The sequence below is a fragment of the Vombatus ursinus genome, unplaced genomic scaffold (assembly GCF_900497805.2).
Source record: "Vombatus ursinus unplaced genomic scaffold, bare-nosed wombat genome assembly UNPS02014818.1, whole genome shotgun sequence".
In the NCBI taxonomy this organism is placed as follows: domain Eukaryota; kingdom Metazoa; phylum Chordata; class Mammalia; order Diprotodontia; family Vombatidae; genus Vombatus; species Vombatus ursinus.
In genome coordinates, this window is record NW_020954596.1 from 36,491,096 (window position 1) to 36,506,772 (window position 15,677).

At 37.1% G+C, this 15,677-nt stretch overlaps 1 pseudogene; it reads right to left on the reverse strand.

The window, feature by feature from the left end:
• Positions 1-9,124: 9,124 nt before the first annotated feature.
• LOC114023416 lies at positions 9,125-9,378 on the reverse strand (annotated as a pseudogene).
• Positions 9,379-15,677: the final 6,299 nt, after the last annotated feature.

Genomic DNA, 15,677 nt, shown 5'->3' on the forward strand with positions numbered 1-15,677 from the left:
GAAAGAAAGAAAGAAAGAAAGAAAGAAAGAAAGAAAGAAAGAAAGAATTTAGATATAAAGGGTGATATCATGAGTAAATTAGAGTAGCATGGAAAAATGTACCTGTCAGATCTACGGCTAAGGCACACATTTAGGACCAAATAAGAGATAAAGAAGATTATGGGAGATAAAACAGATAATTTTGATTACATAAAATTTAAAAGCTTTTGTCCAAACAAAACTAATACAGCCAAAATTAGAAGGAAAAAAAGGGAACTGGGAAAAAAAAACATTTTTTTTTATAACAGCATTTTTTTTTAGAAACAGCAAGTTTCTCTTATAAATGTCTCATTTCTCAAATACATAGGGAATTAAGCCAAATTTATATTAAAGAAAAAAAGGTCAATTCCACAGTTGATAAATAGTCAAAGGATATGAACAGGCAGTTTTGAGAAGAAATCAAAACTACCAATAGTCCCATTAAAAAAAATGTTCCAAATCACAACTGATTAGAGAAATGCTAAATAAAAAATCTCTCAGATACCACCTCATCCCTATCAGGTTGGCAAACATGAGGCGGAAGGAAAATGACAAACGTTTGAGGGGATATAGAAAAAATGGGACACAAGTTCACTGTTGATGGAGTTATGAACTAGTCCAACCATTCTGGAGAGTGAGGGCTATCTATCAACCTTTGCAAACTCTTTGACCCAGCAATACCACAACTCATCTGTATCTTAAAGTAATTAAAGAAAAGGGAAAAGTACCTCTTTGTACAGAAATATTTATAGCAATTCTTTTTGTGGTGGCAAAGAACTGGAAATTGAAGGGATGCCCATCAGTTGGGGGTTGACTGAACAAGTTGTGGCATATGATTATGATGGAATACTATTGTTATAAAAATGATGAGCAGGATGATTTCAGAAAAACCTGGGAAGACTTATATGAACTAATGCAAAGTGAGGTGAGCAGAACCAGAAAAACATTGCATACAGTAGCAGCAATATTGTAAAGATGATAAACTGTGAAAGATTTAGCTACTCTGATCCAAAGACAATGATCCAAGACAATTCTGAAAGCCCCATGATGAAAAATGCTATCCAACTCCAGAGAACTGATGAACTCTGAATGTTGATTGAGGCATACTTTTTGACTTTATTTTTTATCATTTTAATTAGTTTGTTTGCCTTTATAAGGAGTGGGAAGGGATGAGAAGGAAGGTGAAAATTTGGAACTCAAAATTAAAAAAAAATTGTTAAAAATGTACATGTAATTGGGAAACATTTAATGAAGTGAATAAAATTAATTTTAAAAAAAAGTAAGATCTAGAGCGGAAAATGTTATGAGATAGAATCTAGCCTTACCCTCTCATCCTTCATTTTACTGGTAAAAAAGCGAAACAAAACAAAAATAAAAAAACAAAAACAAAAACAAAAAAACAAAAACCAAAAAAAAAACAAAAAACTGTAGTCCGAAGAACTTAAATGACTTATTGGAGATCGTGGAAGTTATATATGACTGAGCCGGGATTCAAACCCAGTTTTCTTTAGCCTGAACTGAACCACTTCCATCTCAAAGTTTGTGTTCTACATATTCTGTTCTCTACGAAAATTTTACAAAGCAGTACATTCCATTTATTCAGCTTTTATTCAACATTTTTACTGTACTTCCCTGACAGAAACCAAAACCTACAGAAAAGCTGCATGGTCTACCCTCAAGGCTTTTCCTACAAGGCACTTCTTATAAACTACTGGGACAATGTTTGTTGATTGAATCAATTCCCCAGTTAGCTATAATGGGTGAATCACTGCTTAGCAACCACTTATTTCCTTGGATTTTTTGGCATTTAAAAAAGTTTGAGAGGCATAATTTCTGGATAACTTAATCATTTTATTGATAATGCCAGCATTTTAATAAAAGGATGGACATTTGCCCTTCTCTCTCTTAGACCAAAGACAATCATGGCTATGGGCTCAGGCTTATTTGTTCTTTTGGAAGAGGAGGGGTCAAAAGGATGGCAATTGATTCTGATTAGTTAACAATCAATGACAGAATGAATATTACAATGAGGGGCTGGACCTGAATTTTATGTCATCCACTTCTAAGTTCCTCACTTACAACCACCCCCAGCCTTGGGCAATGTATTAAAAGAATTTATGCCCCACCCAAGCCTGAACAGAACACAATGGCTGCTCTTCCTACGGGTCTAGATAGAGGGAGAAGGTTAGCTCAACCTTCAGAGACTGAACTTTTAAAATTAGGACTTTAAAAAAAGGGAAGGACTCTGGATTTCCCCAAATCATTACTTATTAATAATCATTTCTCTCAATTTGCACTAAAAAGTAAATTTTTTCAAAATTTCTCCTTAACTTTACTCATTTGTATGTGTAGGTAAAAATAACATTGAAATAAAAGGACTGATTTCAATGTTTGACTAAATTTTTTCTTCACTGCTTTACTCAGGGTCAGGCTTAACCCTTTTGAAGTTGAGGTTTCTCTGTCTAAACCATAAGGATCATAATCATCATGCAATTACTAAATTGCAGTAGGATTGTCAGACTAATGCCCTCAGAAAATAATGCTTTCCACTTGGCTTGAGGTAAGGTCCAGAGTTGTATTAGAAAAAAAAACAAAAAAACAAAAAACTATGAGACATAGAACAAAATCAGAAAATCATAGATCTTAAACTAAGAGGGACCCCAGTGGTCATTTAGTCCAATCCCTTCATTTCACAGATGGGGAAACTAAGGCCCAGGGAGGGTAGGTCTGTTGCCCGGGAGACTTGACTGTGACCTGAGGTTTCAGGTGACTTGACCTTGATTAACTGGCTATGTGAACATGCCAAGCTGTGAGGGATTGTCTGATGTTGGCTACATGCCATGTGGGAGTTGTGGCAAGATGGGGCAGGGACAAGATATTAGGAAGTAACTGGAGCTTACGCTCCCGAGGCAGGGGGCTGTGCCATGTGGAGTTGTGGTGAACTGGGGTAGGAACAGGATACAGGGAAGTAGCTGGAGCATGTGCTCCTGAGGCAGGGGGCTGTGCCACGTCGGAGTGGGACGGCAGAGAACGAACTCCCTTTGTCTAGTCCTCTCCCTAGGTGCAGCGCTAACCCCAGATGTCTCCTTCTGGTATCTGGGCCTAGCTTCCTTTGTCACGTCCTCTCCCTTGGTGCAGTGCTAACTCCAGACATCCCCTTCCAGTATCTGATCCTACAACCAATCACTAGCAGGCGGGCTGAGGAGGAGGGGCTAGGAAGGTATATAAGGGGCGGTAGGGATCGAAGCTCGCTCTCTTGCTCCTGCTCCTGCTTTCCTGCTTGGCCTTGCTGTGATGGTCTCTGAATAAAGTTTGAGTGCTTGCACCTCCTGATCGGCTCGTCTCTGTGTTTATCCGGGTGGGCTCCGTGGACTGGTGAGTATGACCCTGGCAGCCTGCTCCTGTTAGAAGGAGAGTGCTCGGCCCGACCGGCACACCAAGCCACATAAGTCTTCCAGACCTTAGCTTTCACACCTGTCAAAAAAGTGAGCAGGGTCACTTTGGAGCTATAACCAGGGCAAGCCCTTGTCCTATTGTGCTAAACTTAAAGGACAATGGTAGAATTTGCCTTCCTTTGCTAGCAAAAAAAAACAGAATTTAACATGGTTCCCTCCTAGCTGCTTAATCAATATCCAGTACTGTCTCAACCACCTTAAAAGTTTATTTGATTGCACGCTCTGCACCATTTATTCCACTTTGTGTTTCCATAATCAACAAAGTAAAATCCTAGTGATGATTTTGGACTGGATGGTCTCAAGCTCTAAAGCAGGGGCTTCTAGCATTCTTTTGTGTCATTTACTCCTTTGACAATTTGGTGAAGCCCTTTCTCAGGATAATGTTTTCAACAGCAGGAAGTAAAGTACATATAATTTTAAAGGAAACTAATTAGATTAAAGACAATGGTCTTCCTCCTTCCCTTCCTCCTTTCCCCCTTCCTCTTTCCCTTCCACTTCTCATTCTTTTTCTTTTCCTTCCTTCCTTCCTTCTTTCCTTCCTTCATTCCTTCCTTCCTTCCTTCCTTCCTTCTTTCCTTCCTTCCTTCCTTCCTTCCTTCCTTCCTTCCTTCCTTCCTTCTTTCCTTCCTTCCTTCCTTCCTTCCTTTCTTTCCTTCCTTCCTTTAACTCCACCATAAATCCCATCTTTTACTTTCCAATGTGCTTGGTGAGGGAGGGGGAAGGGTACTTTCACTCTGGCACCAGGCACTTGGCCTAGAGGTGAACCTGGAAGAACCTATTCTGTGAACGGATGGGGAGTTTGGGGAGGTACACCAGTCAAACCGAAACTTAAGTGTCCTAAGACGAGCTGAGGGTAGACAGAAAGCTCCCATAGCAAAAGTTCACTTGATACTGATTTTCAATTGGTGGCACAGTGGGTAGAGTGCTGGGCCCAGAGAAAGACTCATCTTTGAGAGTTCAAATCTGGCTTCAGACATAGACACTAGCTGTGTGGCTATGAGGAAGTCACTTAATCCTATTTGCCTTTGTTCTTCATCTGTAACATGAGCTGGAGAAGGAAATGGTGAGCCAATCCAGTATCTTGGCGAAGAAAACCCCAAATGGGGACACAACTGAAAAACTTCCCTGAGCCCTCTTATTTTTAATGCCTTCCTTCCCTCTGTTAATTATTCCCTATTTATCTTGCATATAGCTTGCATTGTACGTATTTGTTTTTTGTCTCTCCCATTTCATTGTAAGTTCCTTGAGGGCAGGGACCAACTGTCTTTTGCCTCTTTTTTGTATCCGCAGACTGGTACAGAGTAAGTAGGTGCTTAATAAATGTTAATGGATTGATTAATAGCAAACAAAAAAAAAACCCATACAAATGACTTCCTCTTCTGTTCAGTACATCATGAAGAATCTAATAGCATGTAGAATATGAGAAATGAGACACAAATTCTGAATCATAGAGGCAGAAAGGACCCCAAGAGGTCATAATCCACCCCCCTGCTGCTTGATAACACTAAACCTGTCTTATTCCTGAAAGATTACTGCCTATCTGGCCCAGGCTTAAATATCCTTAGAGAAGATTTTGTAGCCCTTCTTGGTTATAGTAGTTAGTTTTAATGATTTTCATTTCTTCAGACACATATGGGTTTCTAAACTCAGAGGCATTGCTAATTAGGCAAGAGATGAGAATTCTTTAGAAAGAAAGGAGGCTCTCTTTTCCTCACTGCTGACCTAGAATTAGAAGGGCTTTTTACAACATATTGGCTGTTCAGAGCAAAGTATGTTCTCCTTGTATTCTTCCCTTCCTCTCCCCCTTGATTCACTGGAGATATTAGCATTAAAAACCTAGCATATTTTCTAATTCAAATGGCAAAATAGACACCTGGAGGAAAGAAGGAACATTCATAACCCACTGTTCATACAGAATGAATGGGAGAGAATGGGAGAAAAAGAGAGTTGTTGAGAGGTAAAGAAATATTAATATGTGCTGCTGTGGCTGCTGAAAAGTTTTCCTCAGAAAGGGCTGCTTTGTAGGATAGGCCTATAATATGATATAATATGATCTTGCCTCATCCTGAAAAGGAAAAAAAATGTAGAGCATAGCAATAGGAAGAGGGAAAAAAAGGAAGAAGGAATAGAAACATAGTAGTTGTAAAAGGCCAAACAATTCTCCTTCCCTTCTCCTTTTCTTTCCTTTCATGTGCACACAGAAATAAATGTGTGTGTAGATCTGCATAGGCAAGCAAAAGGAGAGGTTATTTTTTTTTTTAAAAAGCATGTACATCTGTACATGTACATTCAGATCCATTCACTTTGTGGCTGGCTGCCAATTGCAGGCATGCCAAAATATTTTCTACTAGACTGGTTGGTAAAAAGAAAGGATAAACAAGTAAATTGAACTAGAAAAAAAATAGGACAGTTTCTCTTTCAATGTTCCCTAATGATTTGCTGGGTATGCTTTCTTTCTTTGTTCTTATTCTTTTCTCCTGAAAATAAATAGAGTCAGCTCTTATTTTATTTTATTTTATTTTATTCTTTTTAGATTGTAGAAGAATGGATTTCATGTAATTGTCTTTAATGTCAGGTGATGACTATAAAAGTGAAGCCTTTGGAGTGAGCTTACTAGTTGCAGCCATAGGGCCTACATGAGCAATACATTCAGAGGTAAAAGCAGGAATTCTCGTGCTTGAAGTAAATTCATTTGATGGGCTATGGTGCCACAGAGGACATTCTAACAGTTGTGGTTGTACCAGTATACAAGGCAGCCTGGCCCCTAGATAGTTCAGCTTATGCCCTGCCATAGGTTTGGTGGGAAGAGGCTGACCTAGGAGAGGGACATCTTGGTAATTAGATTCTGAGGGTAGTAGCCTTGGGGCTGTACTGTGACCTAGCAATAGACACAAGGATGGCATTTGCCTTGTGAGGGAAAAATGCAACCCCATATCAATACTCTGGCATAATACATCATCTACTCCATCCTAGTTATAGCTCAAAACATGTTCATTTTAAATATAGATAATGACAAAGGTGAAAAGTAGTGTGAATGATGGATAGTTAAAAAGAACTAGCTTTAAGTACTGTCTGAAACTCATATGTGTTACATAACCAAGAACAAGTTACCATAACCTCTGTTTGATATACATATATATATATATATATATATATATATCCACAAAAGAAATTTCTACAGTATCTTCACCAATAAAATCAGAGGTCTGAATGACAGCAACAAAATCTTTACTTCCCGTTTACTTGTATATCCTTATGAGATAACCTAAAATATCATTTGGGACTGTAGAGATTTTTTTTTTGCCTGTCTCATAAATCTAATTAAACTCCAACTGTGGTCTTTAATTATTATATTAATATGCTTAAAACTGATTCTGAAATTCCATGTTGGTTATAAGCTTCACAGACCTGCATTTCCTTCCTTAAGCTCCTAGTGATAGTGCCAGTATTGGATAAAGTTAGACTGACTGTCCCTCCTAGTGTCAGAGTACCCTAAAAATTATCCATGTCTCAGTTCTCACTCCTTTAGTTCTTAGAGATCAGGAAAGTACTTGAATTAATTTTATCTATCAATAGAGGAGATCTGTGGATTGGCTAAATGAAAATCCCAGATGACTCTTACTCTCTGACAGTGGAAATAATAGAATAAAGTGAAATAAACTTGCCAATGAAAAGACCCAAAGTGCCTCTTGTTTAAGATCTAATGCAATTTGCCATTCTGCCAGTATATCCAATGTCAAGAGTCCTTTTCAGAGATAGAAGTGACACTCTAGTGATTTAATTAATGCACTGCTCCCTATTACAGCTGTGGCTTATAGCCTAGAGAAATAGGCAAGAGATGGCAATATAGATAGGCTCCTATCACTTGTTGAAATACACACTATAGTCATGGTGATAAATAAAGCACATGGATGTGATGTGGTTGCTTCGAAGATACTCCATAATGTCTAGATGCTCAAAGGTAAAATATTGTTGCACGAGTTATCATGCCAACTTTGCCAAGATATGAAACACTGAAGAAATACCAAAGCATTTCAGAGATGGTGGAAAAAAATACCAAAAAAAAAAAAAAAACCCAGAACCAATATTGTTTTCTCACAGCTCCTTGAGCTGTTATTTTTGACTTTTGCCTCTCATTGTATCTGCAGTGCTTAGCGCTGTACCCAGCACACAGTAGGTATTTAATAAATGCTAGTTGGTTGACTGATACAAATCTTCTTCATATAAACATAAATCTTAGAGTTGCAGAGGACATTGGGATGTCAACCATAGTCTATAGCAGGCCTGCACAACCTATAGTCCACCAAAGGATTTCAGGAGACTCGTGAAAAAATGTAGAAGAAAACATCCTCTATATTTTTTTGTGGGCTGCCCACAATCCTTTGTCGTGCCTGCAGGGTGTTAGTGGCCTTTGGGCCACAGGGTGTGCAGGCATGGTCTATAGACTTCAGAAAAGACATGAATCTCAACTCAACTCCAACCTATACCATACCTGGAAAAAGTATCCTCTTTACTGCAAGTAAATGTGAACAAGTACTGACCAAGCCTCTGTTTGAAGACCTTCATAATGGGGAATCCATTCCTCTACAAGTCATTCATTTCATTTTGGTACGGCTCTTGTTAAACCTTCTTGGTAGTATATTCTTATAAAAGCTAATTGATATCAATTGGTTAATTGAAATTGGGGAACACCTTGAATGGTCCTGGTAAGTGAACAAAAAATATCCACAACCTTTCAGGGTTATTCCTAGTGCCACAAGAGGAGGTGTAGTATTATCTTCTCTGGGAACCTAATGTTCAATTTGGGAGAATATAGTATACTTGTATAAAGCCTGACTTTGTTTCTTTGTAACTTCCATCTATTGCTCCTGGTTCTATGTTCTTGGACTAAGTGGAATAAGCCTAATTCCTCCTCCGTGTAATATATTAAAACAAAACAAAACAAAAAGCTTTTATGTAGTTATAACTCCAACCTTAAGTTATCTCTCTCCAGGTAAGGTATGACTAATTCTTTCAGCCATACTTTACTTCATTTCCTAGATATCCTACCTGTAGTTCTTATTGCCCAGACCTGAAACCGTGTCCCAGATGACACAACCCACTCACCTGCTTCTGTCTTAATTGGAGGTTGCTTTAATCACTCCATACATTTAGGACTGGCACTAGCCATTCTTTACTGTCTTCTCCAGTCATTTTCTCCATAGCAGTCTTGTCACTGCATGGTACTCTCCACCCTAGCACACTCTTTCAAGTTCTGAGTCCATAATCAAATCAACTCTGTCATTGTTCCTAGAAAGGGTATGTCAAATTACTCCCTTATTGGTCTACTAACCAACCCTACGACTTTCCAAATCAAAATACCTCTCCCTGACCATCTTTCCTCTTTATGTATTTACCCAGTCTTCATTAGATTGATGTTCTTTGAGGGTAAAGACTATTATTGTATTTATATCTCTGATGCTCGACACATAGTAGGATATTGATAATTTTTATTTCAATCATTCATTCATTCCTTAATTTTGGCCTAACAAAGCACCATTAAGTTCCCCAAATACCATGGCATTATTTCTATTTCTTTTTTTTTTTCTGAAGATGACCTTTAATTATATATGCAAATTGGCATAGAATGTACAACAGGAGTGATCTTTAGGTTGTCCAGGGTCCAGTAAAATGGTAGTCACTGATAGTCAGTATAATCACTGATGCGAGATCCATAAATATAACTTAGTCCAACTTGATGAAGCCAATGTTCTTGGCATACTGCCAGAAGCACTGGCGGCACATGTTCAGACCATACTTGTGGATCAGGCCATGCCGGTTCGAACAGATGCATCATGACCGAGACCCCTGGCCAAATTTTCAAGGGTGGCTCCAGTAGAGCTGCTGGTGACCCATGGCGCCACTAGCAAAGATACAAGACAAAAAACCAAAACAAAGCATTGTTTCTGTTTCTGCCATAATTTCAATAACTTTTCCTTTCAATTATTTCCTTTAAATGCTATGCCATTCAGTATACACATATTGAGTATTGCTATTATCTCATTGTCTATGTTGCCTTTAAACATATTGTAACTTCCTAGTTTTTCTCTTTTAGTCATGTTTATTTATAGTGCTTTCTCTGTAGTTATGATTTCTATTCCTACTTCCTAGACTTCATTTAAAGCATAATATATGCTACTCCATCTTCTCACTTTAACTCAATTTATTTTTGATGATTCAGTTGTGTTCTTTGAAAATAAATTGTTGAATTCTACTATCCTGTTTTGCTTTATAGGTGAGTTCACACCATTCACTTTCATGGTTATGACACTATTAATCAGTAATTGGATCGGTCTGCTTCTATTCCATTGTCCCCCTTCTTTTCATCTTGCTTAGAAATTAATCAGTTTTTTTAAAAATTTCTTTTCTTACTTTTAATATTTCCTTACACATCATCCTCCAAAGTTTGTTTTGCTTTTGATTATTCTCTACCCCACCTCTACTCTCTCTTAAATCCCCTTCTCCCTGTGCTTATATATTTCTCTATTGAGTTTTATATATTATTTATGTGTGTATGTGTATATATACAACCCTCCTTTGTCCAACTCACGTAAGAGTGAAATCCATGCATTTCCTCCTACTTCTATTCTCTCGGACCAAGCAGAGTTGATTGGTGACTCCTCCTCTTCTCAAGACTCTTCTTGCATACTCATATTCTAAGTAATAGTTAATTCCTCCCCATTCTTTCTCATTTCTTCCCTAGTGCATTCCTTGTTCCCTCCCTTTTCCCCTTCTATTAAGACCTATCAAAACTGAACAAAACTACACTCAAGCCATGTATCTTATTTAATTCCCTACATGACTCTTGAATCCATTAGAATTTTGTAAGGACATTTGACTTCATTCTTTTGAAGAATATAATACTAGATTAAATGTATTTATTTTTCTAATTTTATCTTGCCTCTTACATGTAGGTTTTAAAGGTTCTGTTAAAGTCTGTTTTTTTTTTTTAATTAGGAGTGCCAAAAGTTCTTTATTCCATTAAAGATTCATGTTTCTCCTGTAGAATCATACTTTCAGTGTAAGTTATTCTTGGTCCTAAGCCTCTGCCTTTTGCCTTTTGGGTAAGATATTTCAAAATGTTCTCTCCTCTGTGGCAGTTGCCGACAGAGATTAATTTGTGACATATAGGAGGAGCTATGGTATCTTAGTCACTCCATGGTTCCTGTTTCTTATATAAATGTATGCTGTGAGTCCCTCATAGTGAACTAATAGTCTCAGACTGGTTTCCAAAGGGTATGGCTGAATCTCTCTTCTGCATGGAGAATACTACCTGGGAAAGTATTTTGGGTCTTATCTGCCCCTAGCTTTGGAAGTGGTCAGTACTGGGGGTGGGATATTGACATTTACCATGAGAACTTGATGTAAATATTACCTGCATCTTGGGCTTTGATCATTTAAGGGAATACAGAGGAATTGAACAGGTTCTCTCCTACCTGTCCTCAGGTAACAATTATATTACAGGCCTCTGACAGAAGGAAGCAATGATATCGAAATGAAAGAAGTAGAAAAGCATTCTGATATAGTGGAAATAACACTAGGCTTAAGATTGCCAGATCATTTCATACACCTATCCCTTATCCCTGAAGCAACCCAGATTGAATCCTTTTTGGCCTGCACACAGACAAAGCAAATACATCTGTGTCTGCTTCTTGTTCAGAAAGCAGCCCAGATTCTTGACTTTACTTTTCCTGGACCAAAAGAGTCAATCCTTATTTTGCTTCTATTTCCTATTCAAAGGAAGATAATGGTTTGACTGGGAAAGACAAAAAAATAAGTTGCTCATTGGGGAGTAGAAACTGAAGATGAATGAGCAAGCCAATCCAGTAACCTTTAACAAGTTGTGTTATAATCTAAGATCTTGAAAGAATAAGCAGCTGTGATGGTTGAATCCTGGGCAATGATCTTTGATCATAAAGTAACACAGGATTTCAGAAGGACAAATAGCCTGATTTTCAGAAAACAGATGAAGGTGGAGTCTTCCAACAGTAGACTAGTATGATATATTTCTTTTCCTGACAAAATTTTAGAACATAATGTAAAAAAGAAAGCAGGAAAGAGGATGATGAAAGAGGGAACTGGTAACCTCCCAAACCAGCATCCTTCAGTTAGAACAAATCATGCCATACAGAACTCCTTGGCTTTGTTTACACTATAGTGGTAAATGGTACATGGTAGATTAGGGAACTGTTTAGGCCATAGTATTCTCTGAACTTGTCAGAACCTCTTATGCTACTCTTGTGGACCAATGGAAAGATATGGGCCATAGGTTAGCATAGTTTGGTATATCTGGAATTGGTTGAATGATCAGACACAGAGAATAGATGTGAATGATTCAATAGAAGTTTGGAGGGAGAGATCCAGTAAGATGTCATAAGAATCTATCCTTGGTCCTCCTTTGCTGTTCAACATTTTTGTACTGAAAGACTTGATGGTATAATTGTAAAATTTGAAGGTGACACAAAGCTTGGAGGAATAACTGACATTGGATTACACTGTTAGGATCCAAAAATGCCTCAACAGATTAAAACAATCAACTGAATTGAATCTGATGGAATTTAAAAGAGACAAATTAAAAGCAGAATTCAAGCTTAGTATGAGTCAATATGATTGTCATAATGGCCAAAAACAATAGCCATAATAACACTAATGCTATCCTAGCTGTATCATCATCATCATCATCATCATCATCATCATCATCATCATTATCATCACTATCATCACCAGGTTTTTATAGTGCTTTAAGGCTTGCAAACCATTTTATAAAGTTTATCTCACTTGATCCTCACATAAATCTTGGGAAGTAGGTGTTATTATTATCCCCATTTTACAGAATAAATTTAAGCAGGCAGAAGTCAAGTGTCACTTACCCAGAGTCATACAGCTATGAACTCAAGTCTTCCTAACAACAGACCTAGCACTCTATCCACTGTTCCACCTGGCTATCTACATAAAAACAAAATATGTAATGTCTAGCCCATGGAAGCTAATATTTTTACTATGCTCAACTCTGGTCAGGCCAAATATTGAGTGTTGTATTCAATTATAGTCATCCCACAGGGACAGAATTGATTCTGCTGGTCCTAGATAAGAATATATATAAATATAAGTAGTGTAAGGTTTTTCTAGGTGAGTTCAGAAGAAAACATTAACCTATTTAAACTGCTCACAGAGTTATCCCTCCCTACAGCCACTCAGTTACTGTGTGTCAGAGGCAAAATTTAAATCCAAATGTTCTGACTAACCAAAAACATATAGAAAAATCATACAGTGTATGAGTTGGAAAGGACCTCAGAGGTTACTTACTCAAGTCAAATATATACTTGAGCTCTTCTATAACATTTCCAGTAAAGAGCCATTCTACCTTTGAATGAAGACTTCCAAATGAAGGATAACTCATTACTTTCTGAGACATCTTATTTGATTGCAAAGTTTTGGACTTTCCCCCCCCCTCTACACTAAGTTGTAACCTATTGGTCATATATTTACCTCTTCCATAAGAATTATGTTCTCCTGGGGGAGAAGGCTCTCTCAAAAGCTAGTTTAGCCCCATCCAGGCAGCTCTCTAATAATGTAAACTTGGCAGGTAAATTTCCAATGTGCTTTGGTGGAAGGAATTTCAACATGGGAAGTTCCCAATAGAAATGGAATCACAGGTCTACACTAAGCAATTTTTGTTGCTAAGACAAAAGGGCATGAGTTGGAGATTTAAGTGTAGAAAAAAGGAAAGAACATAAATATTTCTTTTTTCAGAATGCCTTAAAGTGCTATATCAAAATAAGCTACTGTTTTTCTGTTTCAGTGGAAAAAGGTTTACCCAATAGGCCATATGTAAAAAAAAAAAATTATTTTTTAGCAAGAATGCTAGGGAATGAAGAAAAAAGGAGAGTGTTGAAATAAAAACAGGAGACATTAAATGTATTTCACATTTGCCACAATTTTGGTTAAAGAATATGAACTATCACTAACAGTTGCCTTCCAAATCTATGACCAAAATTGTTGTCCATGCAATTAAGTTCTTTGAGGGCAAGGGCTGTTGCATTTTTATCTTTGTATGTCTGGCATATAGTAGGTGCTTAATAAATGCTTTTTGAATTGAATTGACTTTGAGAGTTTAAAATTGATATTTCCATTCATTGTGGACATGCAACTTAGAAGATATTCTCATCAATAAAGAAGTCATTACAAATAGTCGTAAGAACACCAAAGTACACAGAGCAAATGCCTTTGTTGAGAGCACGGGCACTGAGGGACAATTCTAGTGCCATTGGTCCATTACATCTTCTTGTATAAAATTTTGCCTTCTGCTTTCTGGAAAATATTTAGAGCAAAAGATTCTACCCATGGATGTTCTCAATATAATGAAGTCATCAACTTAATTTTAAAAACTAACCAATTTAATACAAAAAGTTAATTCCATACCTGACAGTATCACCGATTAGAAGGTATTCATTTTTATCTAATTTGAAGGGGTTGTATTGTTTTGCAGCCTAAGTAATGCTTGATACTCCTTTCATCATGCTCCAAATATATGTGTGTGTGTTTGTATAGACCTATATCTATAGACATAACTTTAACTATCTATATCTAAATCTAACCTATATCTATTTCTATATCTACCTGTATCTATATTTATAAACATACACATGCAGTCAATCATCAGCATTCACACATTTAACTTTTTGACTTCAAGCACTTGCATAATTTTATCAGTGACCTCATTTTTACTTTCACATTGGCAACTTGGCACACTGGGGCTATGCACAGTAGAGGGGAAAAATGAGAGACATGATGTTGTGAAATGGCTAGTATCTTACTAGGTGCTTCACTACTTTTGTTCACCCTTCAGAAGAAGTGGTACAAAGATACTATCAAGGTCTCTCTGAAGAACTTTAGTATAGATTATGAGACATGGGAGACACTGGTAAAGGACTGCCCAGCATGGTGTGCCCACATCCAAGAAAACACTGTGCTCTACGAGCAAAGTAGAATCACAGTAGCTCAAAAAAAAAAAAGAGATGCACAAATCTAGAGACATCTCCATCCCAAATGTTCAAACAGACTATTTGTGTCTGATCTGTGGATAAGCCTTCCAAATTCATGTTGGATTGATCTGCTACAGTCAAAAACAGTATACCTTGACCCCAACTTTATTATATCATTGGTCCTCTTTGAGTATGAAGGACAAACAACAATAAGAGTAAAGAGCTCCCCATGCATTTGATAAATGTCAACTCACCTCTTCTATGCTCCCATACTCTTAAGGATTTCAAACCACACATGGAGCAGATGTCACTGATGGATTATTTCAAGCTGATCTGTCCTTCACAATTTCCAATGCCAGCCATTCACTAGGAGGGACAGATTTTCGGAAGTGATGTGAAGACCTCACCAGTCTCAACATCTTTGGACAACAATGACTAAAGTCTCACCAATCTCTCCCTTGGTTTTCAAAGAGTAGCCAAGTTAGAGAGGTTTAAAGCAATATAGTATACAGTACAATATACAATATACAAAATACGGTGGAAGGTAAGATACAGGTTAAAAAATGTTTCAGTTTTAAGAATTTTATTTGCTATCCCATATTTATGGTACTATGGATTTCATGTGTTAGGAATAGTTAATATTGTCTGAATTCAATATGGTTTTTCTTTTTGTTGAGATGTTAGCACAAAAAGTCACAAAATCCTAGAGAATTACTGGTACAATTATGTTTTACATGTTACCAATTTTACTTTGTGTACTGCATTTTATGGTATATTTTATGGTTACTTTATTAGGAAAAATGTATTTTATCAGAATTAATGTTTTGTTATAAAGAATTATGTGCAGAAAAGTACATTTTCATCAATCTCTAGAGTTAGATTATAGTTTTTGATGGTTGTGGTAACCTAACCCCCTATTTCCCTTAGGTTCAATTGGTCAACATTCATGTTCTTTATTTTTACTCCAATTCCTACCCCTATGAAAAATGAAGATTGACTGTATATGAATGTGTGCATATATACATGCATATGCATGCACGTATATGCAAAAACATGAATGCACATGTGTACATAATACATGTATGTATCTATATCTGTATATATGCATATCTATGTCTCTGTATATAGGTGCATATCTAGCTATATAGAGATTACTCACTCAATGGGAAATTATGCTACA